Source organism: Amphiura filiformis, unplaced genomic scaffold (assembly GCF_039555335.1).
Source record: "Amphiura filiformis unplaced genomic scaffold, Afil_fr2py scaffold_30, whole genome shotgun sequence".
Lineage (NCBI taxonomy): Eukaryota > Metazoa > Echinodermata > Ophiuroidea > Amphilepidida > Amphiuridae > Amphiura > Amphiura filiformis.
In genome coordinates this window covers 315,996-339,009 of record NW_027305494.1, presented here as the reverse complement: position 1 = coordinate 339,009, position 23,014 = coordinate 315,996, and the positions used below count along the sequence as shown (strand labels likewise).

Sequence of the window (23,014 nt, the reverse complement as noted above, 5' to 3'; positions counted from 1 at the left end):
CATAATAACATGAATAAGAAACTCCAAACGGTCTGGTGGCGGACAGGGTGGCAGTCAGTTCTTAATTGCTGTTATCGTTTCTTTGTTAAAAAACAACGGCCTTTGTTGTGGGGAAGCCGCTTTTTTTTTTTTTTTTTGGTCATCTATAATAAATTACTGATTTTTCGGATTTTTGCGATGCGAAGAATAAGGTTAACCGCATCCCAATAAAACATCAAATTTTGTTTTTGGGGGCTGGGGGCTACGGACCTGCTTCTGTTCTGTCTAAATATGTACAGATTTTCTCCATTTTCGCGACACCGAATCCTGGTTTAATCGCCAAAAACAAATAGAAACAGAAATTAAAACAAACCTTTCCTCAATAACTAGATAAGGTTCTAGGTTATAATCATGGAAAATATGAAATGGCTACTATTTGCAAAAGCTGAGATATTAGGGTGAAAACATAACATTTTGAATAACCCTCGTATATGTTGGTTTCCTCTTTAGGATATGAATAATGGTTCAAAAAATGTTAGACCGTAAAAAGGGGGATCAGAAGAAAATCCGTCCTTTTTTAGGGTGATTGTCACCGGGTTTGCAAGAGATAATAATACCAAATCTAAACACCATGAAATTCACCACATCACGACCAAGCTCACATTGGGCGCCCCATTCCTTTTTTAAAGGAATTTTTATTTAGGGTGATCATTATTTTTTTGATATCCGAGGTTCCAATTTTTTCACCCCACCAAAATATTATGAACACTCCCTTATCACACGATTCGTGAATGGTTCGTTACGTGAGAGGAATGCACTTAATTAACCTTGTAGCGGTATTATACGCGGTACATATATGCATCGCAATCATTTTTGAGATTATAACATAAAAATAGTAAGTATTAGCTAGAATACTTTGATGAGAGGACTTAAAGGAGTATTTCGTGATCCTAGCATCCTCTATTTATGTCATTTTTCATTAGATATCCACGAAAAAACCTATTCCCAAAATTTCAGTTGATTCCGATTTTGCGTTCGCGAGTTATGCATGATTATGTGTATTCACTGCTCCCAGTAATTTCGTTCTGGTGCACCAGAACGAAATTCAAATTTCACGATATCTTTGCTAAACGAATTAATCTGCAAGAAATATTTTGTACATAAACATTATGTAGCCAGAGGTTTCCAGTGATATAAAAATCTCAACTTTTTTTGAGAAAAGTGGGGGATGAGGCTGTGGATCACGAAATGCCCCTTTAAATGTAAACTTGAAACGTTGTATATACAACTATATTACTAAATATTGCATGTTCTATTTTTTGCAGTGGCAGAGTCGTACAAACTTATCTACTTCGATGTAAAAGGTATGGAAACATATTGAAAGGAAAGGTGAAAATATGTTGTGCCCCTAATTCTTCAATGAGACCACGCTATTTATATGGAACTCCAAAATTGGAACATTCAGTGATTTGCTCATCCCGACGATCTAAGAAATTCAGATTTTAGTACAATTGTCATAGATATGTGCCGACATATAGCCTGCTTTATAGTGGTTCAGCCGAAAGCTGTGTATTTAAGAATTGTTAAGACAAAATAAGGCAATTTACATGAATCTGTAATTTATATACTGACAGTATATAAATTAGCTACACGTATTTGATTGGTGCCTCAACTTTGCTGTTTTCTCATTTTGCTATTTTTTTTTTTCATTAAAAAAAAAAAAAAAAAGCGCAGTAGACGTTGATCCACAAGCCTCAGCACAATTTACAGGTTGTCGCTGACCACTACGGCCCCACATCATTCCACAAACCATTAAACAACAAATCAGGGACTTTGCTGCTTCAAGAGCGCACACCCTATACATTCCACAAATAACCTTCGCAACCAGGATCAGCTCCCCGAGTTTCGTACGGGTTACAAATTAGCAGTGAGTTCCTTGTTCAGGGGAATTTCAAGCTAACTCAATTTTTCCACGTGAGCGTACTAGGCACCGCCAGGGTTCGAACCCGCAACCTCTCGCACCACAGTCGAACGCCTTATCGATTGAGCTAACTTGACTGCTATTAAGAATACCTAATGGCAATATAATAGCCTTCACTTTTAGACAATTTATAAACAATTTCAATTTTTTGGCACTTTCGCTAGATAACATGATTTTTGTGTATCCACGAATTAGGGGGGTGGCAGGTCAAAACACGGGGGGAGCATTTTTGGCATGTCGAAAGGCGGGACAAGCGATTTTTAGGGATATATAGAACTGAGAACGGTGCCAAAGAGATCTGTGCCAAAAATCACTTGCCTCCCCCCTTTCGACCTGCCAAAAATCGCTTGACCCCCCCCTTTCTACTTGCCAAAAAATGCTTGCCCCCCCCTTTTGGCCTGCCAAAATATTTGCCCCCCCCTATAATTCACCATCCAGGGGGTACACATAATTATTGCACCACCCCTATATTTTGTGAACTTCCACGGGCACAGAGTTCCAATATAGGCATACTGGTGCACTACTTGAAAATACACTGTAGTCTACCTCATTTTGATGGTTTACAATCTACTTTCATGATTAATAAGCATTTTATTTTTATACTGTAGGCCCTAGTAGATATGAGTTGACTTCTGACGTCAATGGCAGTATGCGCACGCATCATCACAATTTCTTTTGTTTTTTGCCTGACAGTATGCGCGCGCATCATATTTTGTTTAGGGCTCGTGTTTTTAAAACTCCCGCCACATCACAATGAGGCTATTGAACAGTGCAGTGGTAATATATAACGGTTGTTTGATGGGATCATTTATTAGTTTTTCAAACAAAACATAATGTACAACCAAATTTTAGGCTTAAACAGCTAAAAGCGATATCATGCTAATGTATACAAATGATTTTGAGTCATTCGCAACTTTATTTTCCCCTCTTTAAAAAAATTATTCACTTTTATAGCATTTTTTAAAGCTTTTTCGTATACAAAATGTGCCTATCAATAACAAAATTGGTGGCGCTATTTAATTACTGGAAATTACTCTTTCAAGCTTTTATTACAAATAATTCCTTTTATTGTTTGATAAAATATGTTGATAAAATTTCCTTGTTGCTTGTTTCACCTATTCCAGGTGTTTTAATGGCAGTATTAATCACCTACCTCTTGCAAATAAAGAAATATGATTTAGGATAATGAAGCCAATTCTATATACATTAAGCAACCGGGATTCACTCAAGCATATAGATATACCAGTCCCTTGCCTTTGTTGATAATCTTTGAGGTTAACTCATCTATAGGTTCAGCAAAATAGCTAATGAATACTTTATATTGTCAGTGATTTTTACATACATTACATGCTAGGTCGAGGTCAAGCCATCAGATTATTGCTAAAAGATCAAGGACTGTCTTATCAGGAAGAATCCTACGCATATTTGCCGACGTTCGATACTCCCAAATGGAGAGAACTACTGCCAACTTTGGTATGTTTTAAAAATTATAGATGTAAACATAATCCAATAATAATAATAATAATAATATTGTTATTTTAAAATGTTTGAAGATCAGTTACACTGTCTAACGTCATAACCACTGTTGATACAATTTGCCAGGATTCTGCTCAGGGGCGTAGTTGTAAAGGGATGGGGTACTGGGGCGGCCAAAAAGGTCAACTTGGCGAGCGTTGCGGGTGAAAACAATTTCATACTATTGTAGCCAAAAATCAAGGTATAATACTGAATATTGCGTGTTTCTTTTACAGTATAAAGCCTACTTAGACCAAGGAAGTATTTGCCGAAACGTGGGGGGGGGGGGGGGCATTTGATATTGTGTCCCCATCACAAAATGTGGGAGGGGAAACGCCCATGCGTACCTGTATCTGGAGTCCCGGGCTGAAATTTAATACACTTTGGATACGTCATTTTAGATACGTATCAAAAATGTATCAAATAAAATGTATTTGAATTGGATTGGAACACTCATTTGATACACTTTTATGTGTCAAAATTATATTAAAACTGTATCAAATTAGCATTGCAATTCTTATCCTTTCATTTCATACACAATACATGTATGTAATGAAATGTATCAAAACATCGTTCCAATTCTTATCCTTTCATTTCATACATATTTGATACATAATTATATCAAAAGTGTATCAAATATGGCACTGTATCAAATTAGCGTTCTAATTCTTATTCTTTCATTTGATACATATTTGATGCATATATCAAAAGCATATCAATTATGTTACTGTATCAGAACAAAATTAATAAAATTTCCTTTTTGATCACAGTCCCTGATTGCAGTTACATTGTAACATAGGCCCTGATGTATCTTTCGTCATGATAAATAAAATACCGTAATTTGCTCTAAAATACAGCATACTTCCAAATGCAACTCCTGGTACCACAAATTTGAAAATGATGAGTCATGATCTAGTCATGTGATCAGTTATTTTTTCAATTTGATACACTTTTGATACATTTTTGATAAACTTTTGATACACAACAAAAAGTCAGTTATGCAAGTCCAATTAAATACACTTTTGATACACCTCTAGCCACTCAAAATGAACTAAATCCATTTGACGAAGTCCAATTTGATACACAATTCAATTCAATTCAATTCAATTCCCTCAAATGAGGGAAATTTATTCAGTATATAAAGGCCTCCGGCCCTAAAATACATTGTAAATTACATAAACAATATTAACGTATACATCTACTGACGAAAGTATATATCTCTCTTCTTACATGCATTAAATAGATATTTACACAGATTTTTCAAGATCCTGCTATCAGAAGTCTGCATGAATTGGCAATACTTCAGTTCAGTTGGGTTTTCACGATAGTATCTAGGTATAAAACGTTGCCGCTCATTCCTAAAATAATCACACACTAGAACAAAATGCAGTTCATCTTCGACCAATCCAGACTCACATAATTTACAGAGACGTTCATCGCGTGGTATACCTTCATATCTTCCTAAAACTACTTCCAAATTCAAACTACCCAGTCGGAGTTTAGTCAACAAAATCTTCATCATAACATTTTCAATTATAAATAAATACTTTTCACATATGATATCAGTCTTAAAGATTGAATAATATTTTAACTTAGAATTAGTACGCATAGACTCATCAAAACGTTGTAGTTCTACGTCTGTACAACGTTGCTTAAAAAGTGAAATAAAAACATTTTTATTGGCAACACTTTGTGCAATCCAAACGTGACCAAATCCTCTAGAAAACAAAATGTTTTTGACAGCTAGTGCCCAACACTCCTGGCCACGTTCGGCTTTGTTGTACTGAAATTTATAGCACTGAAATAATGTTCTCTTATGACTTAATTCAAGAATATATAGCCAATACTTGATAACTCTCATCAGAGTTTGAATAAACAAAGGATATCTGCCCAATTCACCTCGCACACCATCACTAGAAGTTGTTTTTGGTATGTTGAGTAGGTACCTGCAGAAACTTAAATGTACTCTTTCAATTAACATTGATTCATCTGTTCCCCATAATTCGCAGCCATAAAACATAATTGGGGCAATTTTAGTATCAAAAATTTTGCACATTACATCAGGAGGTAGGCGACCAAATTTACTGGCAATGCTTTTAACACTAAAAAGGGCTTTCTTAGCCTGTACACTTAAGACTGGGGGTCTGGATCAATTCAGCAATATGCGGACAAAGCCAAAAATAAAGGTTCATGGAATTTGCCTAAATCTTGTGATAGGAAAGGTATTTGGGTCTAATGATTTTGTAACTTGATCAAAAATTCGAAAATCCCTTGTTGCCATGGTAACGGTTCTTTGAAGATTGCCACAGGGAAAGTTCATTTTTTCAATTTTACAGTTCGAAAAAGACACATTTTTCTAGCTAGCACTAATGAAATTGCTAGAAGTATGGAACAATTTAAATTGCTGCTGATAAATACCTATGTATTAGACATTACAAAAATAGTATTGCCAGTTTTCTCACCCACCTAGAATATTGTGTAATATGCAATGCAAAATCCCTCTTTTTGCAATTTTTTCATTAGTAAAAGTGGTATAACTTTGAAATTCAATAACTCTCAAGAAGAAGTTTGCTGATTAAAGTCAGGGGTTGGATGAGAATGACTATGAATGGGGATGATCAACCAACCAATAAAAAAATTGGGGTCTTTACCCCATAACGAAGTTTTACTTTGAAGAAAGTTCGCTATTTTCGATAAAATGAGCTAATTACATAGCACTTTCACAGTATAAAAAATCCTTTATTGGCTTGTGATTTGCAAATAACATACCCAGAATAGTTCATTGACCCATCATAACCATTGGTTATCATTTATTTAAGTAATTTTCACTTAGTAAACTGCCAGTGACCCCTCCCCCAGCCATATGGTTTAATGTATGAAACATGTGCAAAGTTGGGCGCAAAATGGTTACCATGGGCATTAATTTCTTGGTGGTGGTTATCTGTCTTTTATAATCTCTACTCTTCCTAAACAATGGATAAATCGATTATAACTATTGAAACCAAATAAAACACATTATATTTCAGTTGGTCACTACTCTGGAGTAGGCTAGGGGTTTTCCATGTATAATAATCATTTCTACTTCTTATTTAGGTCTATATTCACTACTGGACTCATTGATTGACTTTATCTGAAATACCTCACCAATAATCTAAATATGGTTTAAACATAATGAGAATGTGATAATTTTGTGGATTTATAATATTAAAGTCCTTTTTACCAGTTGTTTCTACCTTATCTGGGGTTTATAGCAACAACAGCAACTGACATACCAAGTAACATTTTTCTTTGTTTTATACAATGTTATCTATAAATTTAGTTCTAAGACTGCATGATACTGAAAACAAATCTCAAATGTAAGAAAGATCAAACATTGTACAAAACAATAGAAAAATGTTTATAAAAACATGGGGGACTGGACAATGCACTTGAATTATTGTTTTTAAAATGCAATGTCACAGGTTTTTTTTTAAAAGTTAAATGTGGACATGGTGAAGCCATTGCCAACCCATCATAAAGTGATGCTCAAGTCTATACTTTGTGTAGATTGTTAGAATTATAAACAGAGTCGCTCATGTGTGGGATTTTCTAATGAGATCATGAACAGTGCCTGACAGATGTCTGTGAGAGTTTTGATGCTGACACTGCTAAGTTTGTCATCTTGTACTCTAAATAATCTATTTGTCCCCAAAGTAATAGGAGTAATGGGATGATAAAGTTCTGGTTTCTGCACCGCTTCCTTTAGGCACTCTTGATATACCATTGTATCTGCAGGATCTGCAAGTTCATCATTGATCTCTCGGAAAAAAACTACTTGTGTGTTGTGGGGTCAGATACTCGTCTCAGATGTAGGCCTGCTAAACATGCTAAATGCCCTCTTGTTGCTATTTTACATCCGCCAAAAAACGCATTTGCTTAGCAACAGCAGAAGGGTCTCTCTATTCCCAGCCCGGATTCCCAGTGACCTCTCCATGCTCATACCCATCAATAATAAATTCTTTCTGCTTCTTGGAAATTGGGTTTGTTTGTTTCTTGCTGACTATAGGTTAAATACCACTAATTATGTATTACACGGGTTTCAATGGCAAAATGGCTAATTTCGGGTGGACGTTTCTCATATTCAGAACTCTCACAGTTAAATGCCACTAATATCAGGTGAAACTATGTGATTTAGATGCCAAATGATCAAAAACTCAACATAGGTTGACCTGAGACTTTTCTTGTTTTAACGCACTGAACCGTAAACACCTCAAAATGGCAGTGCGCACTCGAAGCTGAAAGTAACAATATGGTAGGGCGAATATTTACTAAAACCGTAGCCGTGCGTATGAATTTTGGTACTATTACAACAAAAATGTCATATAATGAGAGAAAATATACCATTTTGAAGCATCAAACCCTAAAAAGTACTTTTTTGGCTATATTACTTGGTCAATTTCAGCGATTTTAAAGCAGTCTTTTCAGATGCCATGCAAACAAATAGTTACTCGTCGTATTTTCATGTATCGCCCAGGCCTATTAGTGGTATATAACCTTTAGGGCCAATTCATGACCTAATCATATCTCTGATTCAGAAAGAATGCATTGCTGTCCGTTTGTATTTCCTCTTATCTTGGCTAGAAGGCTTTTTAATTTTGATGTTTGTAATTTTGTCATATTTTCCTGACTGAATGTGAGCTACTAGCGTCAATGCTTCAATGCTTTATGTATGTCGATGTACATGTTTCCTTGGGTAACTGAATAGCATTTGCAATACCTCTTGAATCCACCGTAGCTAGTAGATTCATCTACTGAAGATAACGCTTCACATACTTCCTATTGCTGATTGGTGTTCTCGTAGAATTGGTGTCCACCGCTGATTCTACTGGGTTAGCAATATTAGCTGCCTGATGTTAAAAGCAGCACATAGTTCATGATGTTGATGATTTTCAAATGTTTCTTGGTTACATTTTCTGATGTTGAATTCCCTGAAGATCCATCTGCTGGAGATGAAACTTTACATGCGTCCTGATGTTGAGGGCTAGGCTTAAAACTTCCAAACGGCGTGCCAAAAAGAATTGCTTGCCCCTTCCGGCCTGCCAACAAATCTTTGCCCCCCCCCCCCGCACATGACATATGCTTGAGTTCCCAATTTGCAAACCTTATAATAATGGTCTAGATGTACATGTATATTATACATTGTATAATGCAAGCGTAGTGAGCAAAGAATTTGGCATATTTGAACATTTCTGCACTGTTTTTCTAAGCCCTTATCAGAGCGTGTCTGTAGTATAGTCTGCCCCGTAAATGTGCTCCAATGTCCATTGCCACCACCTAGCTTGCAGTGGCAAACAAAAATCTGGGCAAATCATTATTGCACAGCCCCTGATTGGTGTTCTCGTAGAGTTGGTGAACTCTGTTGTTTGTACCGGGTATCTAGCTGTCTGATGCTAAAAGCAGTGGCAAACTTACAAAAACCTGGGCAAATCAGATATGTCGTTTACCGGTATATTGACACTACCCTATGAGCTCCTCTGCGACGGCTAGGAACCATGGTATAGGTTCATGTACTAGACCCCTGACCCCTTTGACCTGCCAAAATTGCTCCCCCCCCTTTTGGGGTTGCCAAAAGTCTTGGACACCCCCTCCCCCACCCATATTCACCCTTCCTACAGGGCTTATCATTATTGCACAGCCCCTAATTGGTGTTCTCGTAAAGTTGGTGAACTCTGTTGTTTGTACTGGGTAGCTAGCTGTCTGATGCTAAAAGCAACATGTCTTCCAAGCGCTGCCATCTGTATTTGAATAGCGCTGCGATCTGTCTAATCTGCTTAACATGCTTAAAAGGCCTGTATGTATAATATAGTTTTTTTGTACCATTTAAAACTGAGACTCAAATTTAAGAAGTCACTTAATCTTTTCATCAATAGAAATATATTCAATAATTATTTCATTACGGTTATTTAAACACAATCCTTTTAAGCGAAACTTGTCTTTTTTGCCATAAATTCCCTTAAAAATACACATTTTTTCAAAAACTTGGTACTTTTAAAAGCCAGAACTTCTTTAGAAGTTGAGACCCCAATTTTTTGAAACTATATATCTGTCAGCAAGGGTTCACTCTAGCTATGCCACCATACAATTACAAAATATCAACTTCTTCTTTACAGTTACACCCCTTTAATGTTGGGGTAAAATGACATTTACAATTTTTGCCCAAAAATGTGTTTTTTCTACTTAAAATTAAAGGATCTTTTAAAAGAGTGACAAGCTCTTTCTTCATTTGCAAGGACTACCAAAGCATGCTCCTATCTGAAGAAAAAAATTAAAAAATTATATCACATCTTATATATTTGTGGCATTCGACCAAACTTTGCCGTTTTTCAAAAATGAAAATTGTAAATTTTGTTCATTTTCGACTAATATTTGTTTTGTCCGTTACCATGCCAACAGGCCAAATGCAACTTTTTAAATGTCATTTTTAAAATGTCCCCCCTAAACCCTTTCCATGCTAAAAGAATCAAGGATTTCTATTTTTTTGAGTTTGTCCACATATTTAAAATTTTGCTTGACGGTAACAGACCCCTAGTCTTAAATACTCTTGTGATTTGATCCATGATCCAGACGAACTGAATGTAACTCCTAAGTACTTAAATGAATTAACAGTGTCTATTTGCTCGTCTAAATAATACCATTTTTCATATCTCTTTAATACACCACCACGACGAAAAACAATGATTTTTGTTTTCTCAGTATTGACTGATAGACCCCATACTTTACAGTAGTTAGCAAGAATATTTATTTGTCGTTGCAGTCCAAATACTGTATCACTGATCAGTGCTAGATCATCAGCATAGAGTAAGTGGTTTATATATGCGTCGCCAAGTTGGATTTCCTGGATGTCAGCAGAATTCAGCTGTTGACTCAAGCTGTTGAGGAACAAAGAAATGGTGATAATACAGACCCTTGCTGAACACCTGATAAACAAGGAAAAGAATTTGTGACTCCATAAGGAGTTTTAACATGTGCATTTAATTGCATATACATGGAACGCAACACTTCAAGGATGTTACCTGTAATTCCAGCATCTTTTAGTTTAGAAATGAGCAGTTGGTGATTCACAGAATCAAAAGCTTTACGAAAATCTACGAAAGCAATATATAATCGACCTTTTTACGAGACAAGTATCTATTAATTACTGTATACATAATAAAAACATTATCTGTTGTGCGATAACCTTTTCTAAAACCAGCTTGTTCTTGGCAAAAGAAATTCACTGCGTCTGCCCAGAAGTTCAATCTATTCAGGAGAACTCCCGAGAAAACTTTACACAGAACTGAAATAAGTGATATTCCCCGATAATTACTGGGCTCATCACGTTTACCTTTTTTAAAAATGGGGACAATCAGCCCAGTGGCCCACTGCAAGGGAAAGCAACCAGAGCTTAATATTGCATTGAATAAACTTACAAGCATATCGAGCAAAACTTTTGGCGAATGTTTAAGAAATTCAGCAGGTATGCCATCAATACCAGTCGCTTTGCCCTGTTTCAAAGAGTTCACAGAATTAGCTACCTCATCCTCAGTTACTTCAGTGTTAAGAAACGTATCCCATTCGGTGTCACTTTTATTGGCCTCCTCGGAGTGGTTATCAGGAGGACACTCACTTTCGATGATTTCAATATCATCATCACTGGCATCATCTTTCTCTGGGATAAAAAGATTTCTAAAATGATGCAGCCACTGATTGGTTGATATACGATCAGATACACTTTTAGGAGGTGACTTTATTTGTGCCCAGAAAGTTTTGATATCATTACTGTTGAGGGAATCAAGAAGAGCCTGTTGCTTCTCTTTCCTGAATAAATATTTCTTTTTCTTTAAAAGAATTTTATACTGCTGTTTAATGATCTTATATTCTGACAAAGCCTCTTCTGAGCGACTCAATCTAAACCTGTTAAGTTTTCGCTGAACCGTATTTTTAAGCTGCAAACACTCGGCATCAAACCAGCTGTCTTGTTTCTTTGCAGTAGTTCTAACTTGCTTTTGTTGTCGGAACATACTTTTTCCAACAAAGTAGAACATGTCACCAAGAATTGAAACTGCCTGGTCAATATGAAGTTCACGCAAAACCTTTCTAAACCTGTTATTCATGTTGATGAAGTCTGGATGTTTCCATCTTTTCATAAATGAATGCAGGCAATTGGTATTCAAACAAAGCGCTTCAATAAGTTATTCATGGTGGTGCCTGCCTCATCATCATCTTCTTTATCTGAAATGTTAACATTCTCATTGTCCAAATGGTTCTCAGAATGCATGTTAAATACAATGGGCATATGATCTGACTCAATTCTGTTGTAAATGGCAACATCAGTAATAAGCGGGAAAATAGTTGGTTTGGTAAGTAAATAGTCGACGACACTCTTGCCTTGATGACTAATAAAAGTGAATAATCCGGAAGCTTGGCTATTAATTCTTCCATTCACAATTCTGAAGCCAGTTCCTTTGCAAAATTTAACAAATCTTTACCAAAACTGTTGATTGTGCTGTCAGAATTTTTTCTCTTACACATTTCTTCATCCTCTTCATATGTCTCTGGGAGCCAACCATCAGGGCATTCATCTCCTTCAATAAAGTCGTCCTCATTACCTGTTCTACCATTAACATCACCGACTATAATGAACTTGAATTCACTGAAACGAGACTGGTAATTAGAGTATTCAGATTCGAGAATGTCATAAATATCTTCATTAACAGTAAATGGGGAGTTATGGGGTGACCTGTAAACAATACACACAATTAAAGCAATACCATCATTTGATGATATTTTGACCCAGAGGATATTATCTGAGCTACTAGATAATTTTTCTACAGCAATATCCAAGTTAGCTCTGTAATAAAATGATATTCCACCTGAATTCCTAATTGCATTGTTTGCTTTCTTTCGAATAGTGCTAACCTGGTCGAAACCTGTAATATCAAATTCATTGATTATTGATGCCCATGTTTCAACAAAGCATAAAAAGTCAAACGTTTGCAAAAATGCTTCAAAATCATAATCGCCAATATTTGATGACATACCATTGATATTCCAAAAAATAAAATGAGATTTTATGAAGCTTGTAGCATCACTATTATCTGTAACACCACTCACGTTGCTATTACAACCATTACTTTGATCAGTTGTCTCATTGTCATTATTATTATCACTAAGATTCTGACCTGTATCCCCTGTATTGTTGTTATTATCACCCTCAGAAGCTTTGGTTTGATCAGTGTCATTTTCCTTCTGTTTACTATCACTTTGATCATGACAATTAACCTTATCACAAGCTGAAAAAATGGATGGTTCAGTACTTTCTTCATTTTCACTATTGTATCCACTACTCTCATCGTTCATTTCTTTTTCACCACCTACTTTCATCCCATTTACCTCACTGCCAGTTTCTACATCACATGTATCACACTCATCTTTCATCTTATATTCCCACAATTCATCTTTCATATCATTTTTAACACTTTTTTTCTTTTTAACTTCGCTGTAGTTTGACAATGAATCAAATAACAACATATCATCAAACTGAGAATTGTCAGCGCAAATTTGGCAACTATGATCATTGTTCATGTTCTTCGGGCTTTGGCCAGCATCCTATGCTGTTTCCATGGCTACGGGTCTCTTGGTACCTTCATCCCATCTGTAAACCTGACTATCAATAACTAATTTATCAAAGGCTAACTTTGCTTTTTTCTTTGCAGTTTTTGCTTCTGTTAAGAATGGTAGCAGGTTGCGGCGTATATCCCTTACCCTTGTAGTATAGTCTTCTTGTATTGAAATGACGCTACCCTTCAAGTTGCTTGCCGCGCCGAGCACCATGTTCCTATCCGGATAAAAACTGAATTTCACAATTATTGGTGCATTTTGTTTTTTTGTTTTTAGTCTATGTGCCCTTTCTATTGATATGTCCTTGCCATCTAAGCCCAGATTGTCCGTTATGATACCCCTTACTTTGTTTTCTGAAGTATCCCAGCTCTCGTTTTTATCTCCTTCCACACCGTGGAAGATCAGGTTTCTCTTCTGGATTGCCCTCCAGCTGGTCAACCTTGCTACGAAGTTTCTCAACGTCTTCTCGCAATCTGTCGGCTTCCTCATAAGCAGCTGCCGCTTCATCTTTGGCGTCCTTTACATCTTTTTTCAATTTGTTAAGGTCACCCGTTAAGCCGTCAATTTTCTTATTGATTGTGGCTACCGATGCTTCGGTTGAACCTCTAAATTCACGCAACTCTTTCAGGATAGTATCTCCGATGTCTGTAGTATTACGGCTACGCAATTCAGTAATAGGTCCTGGGTTAGATTCTACGTCCATTGCAACACACAAAAGAAAGAATGTGCATAAGCGTAATGCAAGCGTGACTCGGTCATGGTTGACTAATATGCCAAAATAGATGGACTTAGCTTTCCCGCGATACATAAAACAGCCTATTCTTGCACGCCACAAGCCAATTCCAATTCCCATTGTGTTGGTTGTCTGACTGCCACACACTGATAATAGAGATCAATAGTCCTTCTTGATTTGTATTCAGTATCGAAGTTACGTAATGTTGCTATGTCAACGGGATCACGCTCTTGAGTAATGAACCACGATCGAAACGATCACCACACAAAGTATATGGCACTCGAAGGCATACCAAAATAGCGTGATCCGGTAACCAAGAGAATTACGTAACCACTTTGATGCTGAATTGGTAGACTACTTGGTGAACTGATATATTCAATCACGTACACGTAAATTGTTTGTTATGGTGTAGACTTGGGTTCGAGTCCTTCGAAGTTTCTTAAAAATAAAATTAGAAAGATCTCACCTGTTAACTAGATGAATATCGTGCTTTTTTGCTGATAAGCTGGCTGGAAGATGGGTTGTTTCTTGCTAGTGGCTATCTGCCTGGTACGCACTGTGATAAGCTGGTTGGAAGATGATTTCTTTCTTGCTGGTGGATATCTGTCTGCCTCTTTACGCACTGGTACGGGACTGGTACATCCGTGATGCCGCACACCGTCATCATCCCTATATCTTCGTGTTAAAAATTGCCGTGGTAGTACGATAAATCCTCACGTTTTTCAACAACTACGCATGGTGATTTTGAGCTATTTTGTTCGAGATAGGCCGTGCGACTCAGGCTATGCATACAATTTGAGATTTTGAGAGCCGGCCACACTGTTTCTATTCTATGTTTTACGATTTTCGCATGATCAGTATATGGCTGACCGTAACCGCCACAACGTGGAGCTGCTACGCGTAGCTTACTTTTCGCTTCGCGGAGCTAAATTGACCAATCATGTTAGATCTTTTCATTACGCGGAGCCAGTTGATGCATCATCGTTCCAGAGAGAAAACTCTTGCCAAAATTAATGTTTACTATGTGGATTTTAAATGAATCGAATGTAAATAAACCACAAACAGTTGTACAGGATCAATACCATTGTTTGATTAGTGTATAGTCAATGTTACCTTGCATGCATGTGCCATGTGTGTGGCGTGTTTGTTTGTTTGTCTACTGTGTCAGGCCAGGATCACTGACACCCACGGTACTGATACTGTCATACTATCACGGTGATCATATTGTTGAATGTTGTTGACTTTAAAATAATCATGATGCAGTCATGTCTACAGTAGAATTCACCACGACCTTTGAAGGACTTAAACCCCATTAAAAGCTATTAAACCAAGATAACACTCAATGAAAACAGCTCAACTATGTTACATCAGATCTTCTCTGGTTAAATACACACTGCACTTGTGTCTGTTTTACCTGTGCAATGAACAATGAGCTGGTATTATAGTTTCAGTTGGGTGAATGATTATAAAGCGAACGCAAGGTAACAATACTGTCTGGGCTTTTGTTTACGAAATGAGACAATAGTCTGCTTATTGTTAACCAGCGTTCTTGAAAATGAGAAGCATAATGGTTTGCAGACTTAACACGGTTTAGAAATAATTTGTTCATATTTTTGGTGTTATCTGTCGTTTACATATCCTTCCTAAAACACAAAAGTACCAATATTTCCAAACACCTAAATTAGCTAAAATTTAGGAAATGTTACAAAACTATATTTTCTAGAATTTCAGAGAATACTTTAAATATTGACTGGTTATTTTTTACACAGTGACGTCATATAGGCAATGGCATAATACTTCTAACATACACTAGGTCACGCGTCAATGGTGAGCGCACTGAGTATTGTGTATAGGAAAACGGGCAGTACCGTAACTACAGTATGTATGGCCTACTACTAGTATATAAAGTAAATCCGAACTGGTTTGCTGAAGGTCGAATTCCGCAGGCCACGCCGCGCAAGATGTACAAATCAGCTCCCGGCGATACACTGCAGATCGCAGAATTGTGTGCATGGTTTACCACCACTCTGCCTAGCTATATAGTTGTGTACAATACTGTATGAGTTTCTTGTGAGTGCATGTCCATCTTAATAATAAGTCGGTTCGTACTTTTCATAAATTACTTTTTGAATCATAACTATCGTGACCGAGGATATCTTGCAACTACGTGAAGCTCGTCTGGCAAATTCTTAATGACTAAATTCGCTTCACGTAATGAGTAAGTCGTACTTGATTGGTCAGTTTTACCTCCGAGTAATGAAAAACTCTAACATGATTGGTCAATTTGGCTCCACGGAACAAAAAAAGTCAGCTACGCGTAGCAGCTCCACGTTGTGGCGGTTGCGGCCTACCATATCAGTATCCCATATGATATTTCTATTGTAAGAAAATTTTATTTGTTGTCACGTAAATCACAGGTTTCGTTTAAATGTACTAACTGGAAATTAAATGTACTAATTAGTGAGGACCGGTATTTTGCTGTGGATATGTTTAACTGCAATTTGCGGGTAAAAAATTTGAAATCCTGAGTAAAAATTTTGATAATATTCAACTCTTTGAGAAAATTATTTTATAAAGGAATGCTGGTAAAACCAGGTGCAATACAATGTACATTATTGACACACTATCACGCTCTTTATCTTCGTCAATAATAGAATAATCGATTTCAATCGAATTGAATGCATGAGTTTGTAGTTGACTACTGAGCGACCTATGCGATCGATTGCTAGCCAATCAGATAGAACTCCTTTTCTTGCGTTCAGTGAAATACCACTCGCCTGTCGCTCACTACCACTCGCCCGTCGCTCACCAACGGAGTATTAAATTTATATTTATCGTATAGGACGTCGACGGTGTGTGCCGTAGACTTAATTTCTGTCCTCCCAACAACAACTATACTTTTGTTTCTTGAAGCAATTATGACCACCGGATTTTTATGAAAATAAAATTAGAAAGATCTCACCTTTTAGCTAGATGAATTTCGTGCTTTTTTTGATGGTACGATGGCCGGCTAATGATAACTTCGTTGTCACACACACTGGTACATGCACAGTAGAAATCAATGGTAGGCCTACTTGTACTGTTGTCACGCCTACTGGTGTTGACGGTGTACAATGCAGAAGGTTTCTGAATTCGGCAGTATCACAACATGGGCGGCACCCAGGTGATGATATTTTGGTCCAAAAGTGCATAAAAATGAGGTTCCAAACTTCAAAGTTGACCTCACAGTAGTTGATGATCAGCAAACTTTCAAACAGAAGGTTGAAAAGCCCGTGAAATATCTCCGGGAAATGAGATAAAGTGATTTTTCGCCAGAGAGAAACACGAACACGTCTGACCTGCGTGACGATGCACACTCTTGATATACATCTAAAAATTTAGCTACCCAAAAAGTTCAATTTGATACACTTTGCATAGCCTACACTAAAAAACTGACAACGTTCAATTTGATACACTTTTGATACCCTATATTTTCAGTTGATTTGTTCGTCCATTGACAGAGTACGCCTCTTCAGTTTGGGATCCTTTGAATTATACCAACAAAAACATCAACCAACTTGAATCCGTGCAAAGAAGAGCTGCGCGTTTTATAGTAGGCGATTACTCAAACAGAGAGGATGTGTCACACAAATGCTTAAAGATCTCTCACTCGAGGAGCTATCATCAAGAAGAAAAATCAGGCGTTTATGCATTTTCCAGCAAGCAAGACAAGGTCACCTATCTCTGCCCATCGGAAATCTCCTGCAGCCTGTCCAGCGTCTCTCCCGGCACCAACATCCAAATTTCTACTCTAAATTACAAACCCGCAAAGACTGTTATAAATATTCATATGTGCCTAAGACAAATATAAATAGTATAGTATATTTATTAAAAAAACACATTGCAGCCAAATGGCTGAATTACATGAATTTAAGGGATCTAAAATGAGCGTTTATTGCGTTTCGACAGTATTTTTTGGGACATGAGAGCACCTCGGACCTATCGAATTGCATTCTGAATACGAAGCATGTCTTTCTGATATCAAATAATTTTCATTTTTTGAAAATCACAATATAATACCAATTTTATGACAAATTATAAAAATTTGATATTTTTCAAATTTTTGATATATATAACAGTCCTCGAAGTAAATTATATAAATCTAATGATATATTCTTAAAGTGAATGTAGCAGGGAGGAAAAGCCGACGGTCAATTGAAAATGTTGACCTTTTATATTGAAGATATGGATTTTTTCCCAAAAAGACCTAATTTTTTTGGTGTTTTGGGAAAAAAATCCATATCTTCAATACGAAAGGTCAAAATTTTCAATTGATCGTCGGCTTTTCATCCCACCTACATACACTTTAAGTATTAATCATCAGATTTATAAAGTTTACTTCAAGTACTGTTAAATATCAAAAATATCAATTTTAATGATTTGCCATAAAATGTGTATTAAATTGCGAATTTCAAAAATCAAAATTATTTGATATCAGAATGACATTCTTCGTATTCAGAATGCAATCCGATATGTCTGATGTGCTCTGATGTCCCAACATAGATACTGTCCAAACGTTCATACCCCAGCCCTTAACAATATGATTTAAATAGTATAAAAACATCAAATAACATTTTAAAGACACATTTAGAAATTGTAAAAACACCAAATTACATTTAGAATAATTGCACACGAGAAACATTTTTAAATCATAAAAAACATCAAATATTGCACATTAGAAATAATTATTAATACCAAACAAAAATGAGACCATGGGGATTACACAGAACATACCAGCTGTTTTAAAAGGGCTTAATTTAAAAATGGGGGAATACATAATGAGCAGACCAGCTGCTTGCAAGAAGATTGGATTTAAATATTTGAAAAAAATAGATAAAAATGAAAATGAAGTAGCTATCACAGAAAAAATTGCACTGAGCAGACCAGCTGCTGAAAAAGTTTGAAATACCTGATAACAGGGGGGACAACCAAATTAACACAAGATAATATTCGAAAAGACAATAGCTGGCTGGAACTCTTTGCCAGAACCCATCACTAACATCATAAAACCAGAAGTCTTCAAATCGGCATTACAGGAACACTACGGTATCGGCATCACAAGAAATCAAGCAATCAAGCAAGACCAATAAGCAAAACTACAAGCGCAGACACCACCCTGACCGTCTGACTCCAGCCAGGAGTGTTGGCCAGTACAACCACCAAGTAGTTGATACATTTTCAGGAGTGTTGGCCAGTACAACCACCAAGTAGTTGATACATTTTCAATACAGCCTTTGTATATCAAAACTGTATCAAATTGCCAGTTGATACAGTTCTAATACACTTTGATACACTTTTGATACACTTTTTGCTGTATATTTCGGCTAGGGGTACTGCGTATCAGGCGTATTGGTCGATATTTCAATCTGTGGAACGGACCGGATTGAAAATGAGTCATTTTCGTAAAATTCGTATATCTTAAAGAACGAAATGGTAAATTATCAAATATCGCTGACCGAGTGATGAACGTCCTTGACCTTGATCGTGATGTTTATCCGTTTTATTTGTGGTATTATTAATGATAAGCGTGAGCGTCAATCGAGGGTGGGGGCATGTCCTCTCCACATTTTGGGATGGGGGACACAATATCAAATGTCACCCCCACACACCCCACACAGTGTCATCGCCCCGATATCTTCAAGGCAGGAATCGCCACGGTAGGTTGAATCCACAGCCACGCATGGCCATTTTGTTCCGACCTGTTTAATAGTTTTGAGATGCATAATGGGCTGAGGGACATCCGACTAAGGCTAATGACAATAGCCCGGTGACTGACCTCTCTTTGTGTGAGTGAGCATGGTATGCGCCATAAGGTCATCTGCTTTTAGACTGCCTCCAAGAGTGGCCTACGCTGCGCTATAGTTCGGCACATATAAAATCAGAATTTTTGTCAGTCTTTGAGCTCAATACGCACGGTTCTTTCGCAATACGCAAGCTAACGACTATCATATCCTTTCAACACATATATTCAAGTGCAAGGAAAAATAGAATTAGAATAAAAAAACTTACGGGAAATATTCACCATTTTCTACCAAAGATTTATCGTCTGAATATCAAATCGTGCATAGCACATCCACGTGTATCGATCCCGGGTATTGATTTTAGTGTTTCTGCTGTACCAAGTAATTATTAACCAGGCGATGTCGGTGTGCCACACCCACCCCACACACCCCTACACACACGTTTCAGCAAATACTTCCCTGGTCTAAGTTGGCTTACTGTAAAAATATAGGCAATAATTCGGTATTATACCTTGATTTTTGGTTAAAATAGTATGAAATTGAAACTTTTCGCGGGCTCAGACTTGATTGGGGCTAAAATAGTTCATCAATATTTGCGTGAACAATACCACTAGCAAATTTCGATGAACATTGATAAATTAGTAATTAATACTATAGCATTTCAAGTCTAAGCCGCCGCGCTGGCCGGCCGGTTTGTATTTCCTTCTTCATGTACTTGTTATGGTTCAATATTGTAATACAAATTCGTATAGTTTATGAAATTCAGTTCAAATCTTCAACTTCATTCACATGATGATAGCTATCAAGTATCATGAACAGCCTTGTGGATTCTTTCAGCCTTTCCAGCAGTTGCCGATGTTTTATGACGGAGACTTCATGCTAGTGCAGTCCAATGCAATCTTGAGATACCTTGGACAAAAACACGGTATGTTATCAGGGCTAGGCGTACCAGGGCTCATGGGCGTTAATCCAGGGGTATAGGGACAGGGGGACGTGTCTCCCACCTTTCAGCAAATAAATGGCCCATTTGTTGTTCTTTTCATACGCTTTTTGACCATTCAGACCAATTGTCCCCCTTCCCCATATGCCGGGGCCAGAGAGTGAAGTGACGGGGAGGGGGGGGGGGGGTAACTAAACGTCCCGCTGACCCGCTACTTTTATTTACTGGGAGCGTTGCCAAATTTAACTTTAAAATGGGTCAACAATACAACCCCCCACCCCACCCCCCCCCCACACACACACACATCCCACCCACACACCCGTAGAATGAAAGGAGCACATTTACACTCCTAAAACACACATCACTATATTATATTGGCAGGTCTATACGGTTGCAACCCAAAGGAAGCTGCGTATATTGATATGGTTAATGATGGAGTACAGGATAGGCTTGAATCAGTTATTCGGCTTGCCTGGGACAATTGGGTAAGTCAGTATCACCTGAGAAACATAGACTAAGGAGACACCCTTTCTTTCCCTAGTTTTTCAAAGTAAAAATACCAAGAGCCCTAGACTGAATGGATTCACATCAGGACTGCGGGAGATCTCGTGCATGTAGACTGCGAAACACAGTCTTCAATGATGATAGTCATTTATCTACAGACTGTTGTTACGAGTCGTACGGACTCAAAAAATCACCTTTTACCCGAACTCACACGAATGCACAACACAAATACACTGTTTGATTAAAGGAAATCTGTACCATAAACTAATCAATGGCTAATATAGTTATATACCCCTAAATTAAACATACCAGACGGTCTATAATGAATTTCGGAATATTCCTAACAAAGAAAAAACACTTTTAATCCTTCGTTTCTGCGATTCATGGAAGCCGCCATGATAGCTGCTTGCGAATCCTTTCTGCCACAAGCGGTAGTGTAACCTTTCACACAGACCCGCGCCGGCGAGCGTGTGTTGCTATGGCATTCGCGACCCCCACAGCGAATTTTGGTTTTTAGTGCTGTTTTTACTTTTCGTTCTCAAAAGACATTGTTGATCATAAATATTACTTAAAATACATTTTTTTATGTTCTTCTGTAGTTTTATGGGTAAAAATTGTCGCGTTTTCTTTTGAACGAATGTTGAATCTGAACTTTGGTAGTATTCGCTTCGTGTCACCAAAGTTCACGAGGGACGAGGCTGGTGGCACGGATTTCGCTGGTTTCAAAATCGGGGTACCGTTACAGCGTAATAAAATACATCGGGTATCAATATGGCCGCCACCATGGATTACAAACTGATCGCTGATTGTCGTAAGGAATTAAGAATTTCTCCTTTATTTGGACGTATATAAGCTTGGGACTTTTACTGTTTGTCGTTTTTATTATTACTGCAACTATATAGCCATTGATTAGTTTATGGTACAGATTTCCTTTAAGCGAACAAAACCTAAGTCTTTAATTGAAAACAAAGTATGATTGGTACATGTAACAACAATTGCATATACAATAAAACCACACAATCACAGTTTTATTCTATCAGTACTTAACCAGCGGTCTTCTTGTTGGTGATCCTAGAGTTCTTGCAATGTTCTGGACGACTGATGTGTATATCCTTATTCACTTGTCCTGCGAATATCAGTGAAGTCCATTGTACACATGCGTTTATAATTATCCTTGCGTATGAAATCCTCTTGCGCTGCTTTCTCCAAAAATATATCTCCTTGCGCCGCTTTCTCCAAATATTTATCTCCTTGCGCTGCTTTCTCCAAAAATGGTGTTTCTTTCACCAATCACTCTTTCTCCAGGGAACAGGATTTTTTAACACTGCTCCGCTGTATTTGACAGATATGTGGTTTTCATAAATCCAGCAAACTCCAGCAATTCGACAGAAGAACTTTAATCCTTTGATGAGGAAGAGCACATTTGTGTACCCGAAATCTCCTTCGTTGCTGTATTAAAAATAGCTCAATTATTGGCTATGTAAACTGGTTAAAATGTACTCTTTTTTTAAGCACGAAGACCACCACACACATGTGGAGTTTTACAATCTCCCATGACATTCTGTAATCAGCAAACTCAAGCTCTCACATTTTATACTCCCAATCTATTAATAGACCATTCTGTCACATTTACTTCCTGGGGGAATTTCCAAAATGATCTCCATTTCACAATCCAAGGGATTTCCCAAGGTTAATTATACACATTAACTTTTCACATTAAATCCGGGGGGGGGGGGATACTACGGGTGCAATACACTGAACTGGGGATTTTCAAGTTCCAAACATAGATCTGACTTTGTTTACAATAATTTAAGGGGAATCCCAGAATGACTTTACAGACCAACTCTTACAAGTGCAAGGGGGTTTCCCATCTCATGAAATACTTTCAGCGTGTCAAAGTTAAATAATTAAATTAAATTACTCAGGGCACATCACACTGTAAC

General features: G+C 37.3%; 1 long non-coding RNA gene across 1 annotated transcript; it reads left to right on the top strand.

The window, feature by feature from the left end:
• The first annotated feature begins 1,304 nt into the window (after positions 1–1,304).
• Positions 1,305–21,040, top strand: LOC140143865 (uncharacterized). Its single transcript, XR_011857806.1, has 4 exons — positions 1,305–1,343; positions 3,315–3,433; positions 20,465–20,552; positions 20,949–21,040. It is a non-coding gene; the product is annotated as an uncharacterized lncRNA (long non-coding RNA).
• Positions 21,041–23,014: the final 1,974 nt, after the last annotated feature.